The 8,170-nt window shown below is 45.1% G+C and overlaps 1 non-coding gene across 1 annotated transcript; it reads left to right on the forward strand.

Annotated features, from left to right (window-relative positions):
- The first annotated feature begins 284 nt into the window (after positions 1-284).
- LOC129461686 (small nucleolar RNA U13) lies at positions 285-388 on the forward strand. Its single transcript, XR_008650658.1, has one exon. It is a non-coding gene; the product is annotated as a small nucleolar RNA U13 (small nucleolar RNA).
- Positions 389-8,170: the final 7,782 nt, after the last annotated feature.

Raw genomic sequence — 8,170 nt, forward strand, 5'->3', positions numbered from 1 at the left:
CACTGGTAAGAAAAAGTCTCAAGATCAAATGTTATATGAATGGAGCTGGTGTAAATCAGTATGCTTCCATTTGTATAGGGGATAATAATGTGTATTTGTCTTTGGTTATAGAAGCATAAAATCTCTAGAAGGATTCACAAGACCCTTGGGATGAGGGTTGCCTCTGAGGGAGTTATAGGAGACTGGGAGAACGAGGGCAGAGAGCAACTTTTCCTATGGACCTTTTAAAATTAGCTGAATGTTAAAGCGGGTAAATAGATTCCCTGTGTCAAAAATCAGATTAGATCCTTTTGTAGGTCATAAGTGCCATGATTGGGATGTTGTGCTCAAGCGTGAGATGTGCCTCCCTCAAACCTTGTTACAACGTTAGCGCATTACATGTCTGACGTGAAAAAAAAAAAAAAGAAAAGGGGGACAGGCGTGGTGGCTTTCACCTGTAATCCCAGTACTTTGGGAGGCCAAGGCGGGAGATCACATGAGGTAAGGAATTTGATACCAACCTGGCCAACATGATGAAAGCCTATCTGTACTAAAAATACAAAAATTAGCTGGGCATGGTGGCGTGCGCCTGTAATCCCAGCTACTTGGGAGGCTGAGGTAGGAGAATCACTTGAACCCGGGAGGCAGAGTTTGCAGTGAGCCAGTATCGTGCTACTGCACTCCAGCCTGGGCAACAGAGTGTGACTGTGTCTCAAAAAAAAAGAAAAGGAATCAAATTAAATAACAAAATTAAAACAAAAGTGATTCTAATGCACAGCCAGAATTGAGAACTACTGTGCAACACAGCCGTGAGCCAACAGTGAAAAATACAAGGCCAATTACAAGCTTCAGGGACTATCTGCATATCCATCTCTCTCTTTATTTATTTTGGAACAAGGTGCCTGTGGTCCCAGATACTCAGGAGGCTCAGGTGGGAGGATCATTCGAGCCTGGATGTTTGAGGCTGCAGTGAGCTGTGATTGCACCACTGCACTCCAGCCTGGGCAACAGAGTGAGACCCTGTCTCAAAACAAAAAACAAAACAAAACAAAACAAAAAAAACAAAGTTGAAAATTCCCTTTTAGGTCCACATCCACTTACCTTTAAAAAATTGAGGGATAATGGGCCAGGTACGGTGTCTCACACCTGTAATCCTAGCACTTTGGGAGACCACAGCAGGCAGGTCCCTTGAGGCCAGAAGTTTGAGACGAGCCTGGCCACATGGTGAAACCCCATCTCTACTTAAAAAAAAGTAGCTGGATGTGGTGATGCACACCTGTAATCCCAGCTACTTGGGAGGCTGAGACAAGAGAATTGCTTGAATCTGGGAGGCAGAGGCTGCAGTGAGCTGAGGTTGCGCTGTTGCACTCCAGCCTGGGCAACAGAGCAACACTCGGAAAAAAAAAAAAAAAGAAAAGAAAAATTGAGGGATAATGTAAATAGAGAAAAGTGTACAAGTGCACACCTTGACAAATTTGCATATGTGTACAACTGCAAAATCAACATTCAGATCAAGATATAAACCATTTCCAGCCCGGGCAAATGGTGAAACCTTGTTTCTACTAAAAATACAAAAATTAGCTGGGCATGGCGGTGCACGCCTGTAATCCCAACTACTCCGGAGGCTGAGGAAGGAGAATCACTTGTACCTGGGAGGCAGAGGTTGCATTACCTGGGATTGCACCAGTGCCCTCTAGCCTGGGTGACAGAGAGAGACCCTGACTCAAAAAATACTAATATTAACCCCCTTTCGGAAGTAAATGCTCTTCTCTCTTCTCTGGCCTCTTCTTAGACTTCATATAAACAGAATGCAGAGTGTGCTCTTTTGTGTCTGCTTTCTCGCATGCAGCCCTACGCCTGTGAGAGTGATTCATGCTGTTGCATTCAGCAGCGGGTTGTTGTTGTTTTTGCTGAGTAGTCTTCCATTGTATGAAATTTATTTATTCATTCTTCTGTTGATGGGCGTTTGGGTTATTTGCCATTTGGGGCTATTATGCATGAAGCTATATGAACAATCTTATAGCTGCCTTTTGTAGGCACTCATTTCTCTTGGGTACTCTTACATCTTCTTAACGACATTCTTCAGTTGTGCAATTAACTGCTCCATGTTTATCTTCCCTGAGGATTTAGAAGGTCCATGATGGTAAGGCAGGATCTGCCCCTGTGCACTGGAGGCAAAAAGACAGATTCTCCATTGCCCTTCACCTTTATCCTGTATTCTAGCCTGGGAGGAGAGGCAGGTGCCTGCAAAAATGGCAGCCATCTTCTGATAACAAGAGCAAAAGCAAAAGAAAGGCAGAGCGGGAAGCTGTGAGGACTCTAGTCTTTGATGATACCCTAGAGACATGGATACCAGCTCTGGACTGCCCACCTTCAGATTAGTCTGCAGGAAAAGAGAGAAAAAAATAGAAATAAGTGCATGGAGTAGAGCAGAGAGGAAGGATGGAGAAGGTCCCGATGGGTATGGGTCCAAGTCTCAGTTCATTCCTGAGACCCGGCTGCACCCTGCTCCTTCTCTCTTTGCTTAAGCATGACTTGATTTCCATCACTTCACCTGAGGATCCTGCGTAAGTCAGTCCTTTGGCAATGCATTATCACTGATGTTCATAATTTTGTTGATAACTCATGAAGAAAAGGTTAAAAATATGCCTGATCACCTCTAAGTTGAAAGAAACAAGTGAGGCATCACAGCGTGGTGGCAATCCCATGGGCTGCAGGGTTGGACAAAATTGAATTCAAATCGCCACTCGGGCACTCGCTCACTCAGCGTGTAATTCTGGCCATGTTACACAAGTTCTCTGGGCTTCTATTTTTCTCACTATCTAAATGGTGAGAATAATACTGGCTTTTTGGGGTTCTTAAGGGCTAAATGCAACAATGTGTGTAAAAGGCTGGCAGATCATTAGTATTTAGTAATGACATGAATTATTTAAAAAGGTGAAGTATATATTCATATATACATATGAAAGATTTACCTGGAAAGTGATTTTTCTATTTAAGGGGCTTATCTTTATTGAGAGAGAGAGAGAAAGAATTCCCTTATTTCCTAGTGATGCCATATGGTAGACTATCAATGTACACTAGTCCCAACTTGGAGTACGGCAAACATTATTTTTAAGTATCAATAAACTGCCAGAAAAAAAATTATGTGTTAGCTAAATGATATCCTCAAAGTAAGATTTCTGAAATTTATAGGCACTGTGAAAAGGGATTTGCAGGCCAGGGCTGCTCTGAGCTTCACTTGCCAGAGCTTGGGGACAAATAGGATGTCTCAGAATACCAGATGACTCTACAGACCGCACGCCTCCTGCATTCGTTGAAGCCCCAGAGGTTTCGTGTAATCTCTGGACTAGAAAACCACATGCTCATGTCTGCTCTTCATCATGGACGGCCATAACTTTAAATACACGACAGTACCTTACAATCAAACACATCCAGATGGACGGCTTCCCCAAAGCCAAATCTATACCCAGGACGCAGATTTCTAGAGGAAAATGCAGCCAAGCCGGATACGAAAACAACTCAGGGAACAAAAAGTCCCCGCCACTGTAAAGCCATGGTTCCCTCTGCTGCTCCGAATGGAGCGGCACATGCAGGAGGTGAGGAGCACAGGCGCCAGGCGTCTGGGAGGACCTAGGGTCCGACACCAAGGCCCAGGAAATGGGCAGGGGGCACGCATGCGGAAGACAGAAGCGACAGTGGGGAGGGCAGACATACCCCTCTCTAGTCCTCGTTAAAGTGTGAGAGCCCAGCCTTGCACATCCCTGAGGCCCCACTGCGTGCACAGTCCTGCAGCCTGGGCCACCTTACCTGTGCTAGGCCCACCCCGTCGAGAAGATGGACCACGGAGGATGCTCACTCTCCTGGAAGCCACCGCGGCTCCAGCTTCTCCCAGCGTGGCAGACCAAGATCACAGATGGTTAGGTTGCTCCAAAGTGGCCAGCCCGATGGGAACTGCCTTGTGCTAACTAGACTTTTAGGAGGCTTGTTGATGGCCCAGATGCCTGTTGACTCGTCTTTTTTTTTGTTTTTATTTGAGACAGTCTCACTCTGTCACCCAGGCTGGAGTGCAGTGGTGCCATCATAGCTCACTGCAGCCATGACCTCCTGGGTCCAAGCCATCCTACTGGCTCAGCCTCCCGAGTAGCTGGGACTTCAGGTATGCACCATCATACCCAGCTAATTTTTCTTTTTTTCTATTTTTGTAGAGACAGGGTCTCGCTAAGTTGCCCAGGCTGGTCTCAGAGTCCTGGGCTTAAGCAGCCTTCCCACCTCGGCCTCCCAAAGTCCTGGGCTATCAGGTGTGAGCCACTGCAGCTGGCCCGGACTTATCTTTTATTAGAAGAATGCACGTTTTTGCAGGCTGCCCTTGTCTGGTAACATCCTTTCCTCCAAATCTTCTTCACTTCTGTCTTCCACCAGCCTTTATTCACCCCGTGTCCACATTTTCTGGAGCCTTCTCTTAGGGGCTAAACTACTGGATAAACTGTTAATGAATTATGATGGGAAGAGTCAAGGATAGGTTGTTTCTTTCCTATTAGCAATAACAATAGTTACCATTTATTAAGCAGTTATTATGTACAAAGTTGGTAAGTGTTTTACATATATGACCTCATATAATTCTCAATCCTGTGCAGTGGACACCAAATTATTATCATCCTGATTTTTATAGATGAAGAAATGGAAGGTGGGCATAGTAGCAGGTGCCTGTAATCCCAGCTACTTGGGAGGCTGAGGCACGAGGAGTTCGTGCTGTAATGAGCCATGACTGCACCTGTGAATAACCACTGCACTCCAGCCTGCGCAACGCAGCAAGACCCCATCTCTAAAACAAGAAAAGAAATGGAGGCTCGGAATGATTAAGTAACTTAACTGCCCCCGGTTCGGCTCCTCAGCAAGGAGAGTCCAGGGTTAGTATGCAGTGTGTTCCTCAGGGGGTACCCTTGAGATGACACCCTTGGAACGGAAGGGAGGGAGCAGGAGGGGGCAGATAAAGAAGTGGAGCTCTGGGGCAACCACTGCCAGCCTCAGCCAGCACATGGGAAGCTCTGGAGCCCGAATGGCACTTCAGGGTTGTCTCGAAGTGGGCCAGGGTGGCCAGGCCTTTACGCCCTCTCGATCAGTCACTGGACATGGGACAGCCCTGAAGGGTGTGGCCCTGGGCAAGGTGGCTCTGCAGCTGAGGCAAACCCTGGGGGTGCTAGCAGCTGGAGGTGGTCTGTGACCACACTCCCAGCAGTTGGGGTAACAAGTCCCTCATTGGCATGAGAATTGAACGAGTCTGGAATGGTAAGAAGGTCCCACTTTGAGTGGAAGGGTGGAATGGGGACAGAAGCCTCTCTGATCCCAGATCCTCCTAATTACCCACCTTTTCATACTGCCTCCCACAACCCTCTAATTTGAATGCTGAATGTTCGCCTGTCAAAAGTTGCTTTTCTTCTATTTGCTTGGCCTACACATAGGTCCCCTCCTCCCAGGTAGCTGAGACTCTTGGCTACATTCCTGATTCTTGCCTAAAGCAGATGGCCTGTGCCCCTCCGTGGAAGAACCGTGGCCTCAGCAGTGCAAACATTCTGAGTCCTCGGCCTGGGGCAAAATCAAATCTATGTGTCCCTCATAACATGCTCAGTTGTCACGACCACCCCAAGACCAAGCACACATGCCCCGGAACAAAGCCAAGCATTCCAGAAGCCCCACTTCATCCTGCTAACCATGTACACTCTCCATCCACTTTTTCTCTAAAAATTAATTTTTGAGAATTTTTTTTTTTGAGTTGGGATCTCACTCTGTCGCCCAGGCTGGAGTGCAGTGGCATGATCATAGCTCCCTGTAGCCTCAAACTCCTGAGCTCCAGCGATCCTCATGCCTCAGCCTCCCAAGCCACTGGGACTACAGGCATGTACCATGACACCCAGCTAGTTTTTAAATATTTTATAGAGATGGAGTCCCACTATATTGCCCAGGCTGGTCTCAAACTCCTGGTCTCAAGAGATCCTCCCACCTCAGCCTCCCACAGTGCTGGGATTTCTGGCATGAGTCACAACACTCGGCATTTTGATGTCTTATTTATTTATTTGTTTATTTTTTTATTATTTTTTGAGACGGAGTCTCGCTTTGTCACCTATGCTGGATGCAATGCAGTGGCATCATCTCGGCACACTGCTACCTCTACCTCCTGGGTTCAAGCAAGTGTCCTGTCTCAGCCACTCGAGCTGCTGGGACTACAGTCGCATGCTACCGTGCCCTGTTAATTTTTTTTTTTTTTTTTGTATTTCTAGTAGAGATGGGGTTTCACCATATTGGTCAGGCTGGTCTCGAACTCCTGACCTCAGGTGGTTACCCACTTTGGCCTCTCAAAGTGCTGGGATTATAGGTATGAACCACTGCGCCTGGCCTGAGATCACATTTCATTTGCTCTTTCCTATCAGAGCTCTTAAACAAAGAATGTGTCAAACAATCCAAGAGTCACAGATCAATTTTATAAAAATGACATTTTATCCCTGTAAAAATTTCAAACCATGTATTTTTAAAATTGCTCACAATGATACCACCCATGGGTAACCACAGTGAATATTTTGAGCATTTCCTTCCTGAAACTTCCATGTATGTATACAGATTAAACTATGGGTTCTCTGAATAGTCACTGTGTTCCAGCCTGGGCAGCATAGTAAGACCCCATCTCTAAAAAAAAAATTAATATTAAATAAAATAGGTGTCTTCAATTTTACATAAATGAGGATATGGCAGACATGCTTTGCATGTGATCTGCTTTTTCCCTTCCCAATGTGATAGGGGCACATTTCTGTACCTTCAGACAGTCACGCGGGGGCGTCAGAGTAGCTGAAGATCACCCTGGAGGTATGGATAGAGTTGAGGAGAAGGGGCAGGCTAAGGTGAAGTCTTGGAACCTTATCTTTATAAGTCTTTATAAGAGACAACATTGAAGGACTGCAAAATACAATTTAGTTTTTTAAAGGCTTATTCTGTGCCGGGCACAGTGGCTCATGCCTGTAATCCCAGCACTTTGAGAGGCTGAGGCAAAAAGATCACTTGAGCTCAGGAGCTAAAGACCAGCCTGGATAATATATTGAGACTCCATCTCTACAAAAATAAAAATAAAAAACTAGCTGGGCATGGTGTTGCACACCAGCTACTTAGGAGACTGAGGCAGGAGGATGGCTTGAGCCCAGGAGGCAGAGGCTGCAGTGAGCCATGATCTCACCATTGCACTCCAGCCTAGGAGACAGAGCAAGACCCTGTCTCAAAAGAAAATAGAAAAGAAGCTGGGCGCCGTGGCTCACACCTGTAATCCCAGCACTTTGAAAGGCTGAGGTGGGAGGATTGCTTGAGCTCAGCAGTTCGAAACCAGCCTGGGCAACATAGCAAAGCCCCATCTCTACAAAAAATTTTAAAAAGAGAAAAGGCTTATTTTGACTACTGGTGGTGACAAGAGTGTTTGTTGCTATTATGTAGTCAAAACCTCTGTCTAAATGATTTCTTTTTTAAAAAAAATTCTATAGGTTTTGGGGGAACAGGTGGTATTCATCACGCGAGCGAGTTCTTTAGGGGTGATTTGTGAGATTTTTGTGCACCCATTGCCTGAGCAATATATACTACATCCAGTTTGTAGTCTTTTATCCCTCAACCCCCTCCCACCCTTTCCCCTGGGTCCCCAAAGTCCACTGTACCATTCTTATGCCTTTGCATCCTCATAGCTTAGCTTCCACCTGTGAGTGAGAACATACTGTGTTTGGTTTTCCATTCCTGAGTTACTTCACTTAGAATAATGGTCTCCAGTTCCATCCTGATTGTTGTAAATGCCATTAATTCATTCCTTTTTATAACTGACTAGGTTTCCATCACATATATATATGAATGATGTGGTATATATATATACGATGTGGTGTATATATATGATGTGGTGTGTGTATATATATATGATGTGGTATATATATATATATGATGTGATGTGTGTGTATATATATATATGAATGATGTGGTATATATATACGATGTGGTGTATATATATGATGTGGTGTGTGTATATATATATGATGTGGTATATATATGATATGTGTGTGTGTGTGTGTGTATGAATGATGCAGTATATATATACGATGTGGTGTATATATATGATGTGGTGTGTGTATATATATATGATGTGGTATATATATGATGTGATGTATGTGTG

The sequence above is a fragment of the Symphalangus syndactylus genome, chromosome 1 (genome assembly GCF_028878055.3).
Source record: "Symphalangus syndactylus isolate Jambi chromosome 1, NHGRI_mSymSyn1-v2.1_pri, whole genome shotgun sequence".
In the NCBI taxonomy this organism is placed as follows: domain Eukaryota; kingdom Metazoa; phylum Chordata; class Mammalia; order Primates; family Hylobatidae; genus Symphalangus; species Symphalangus syndactylus.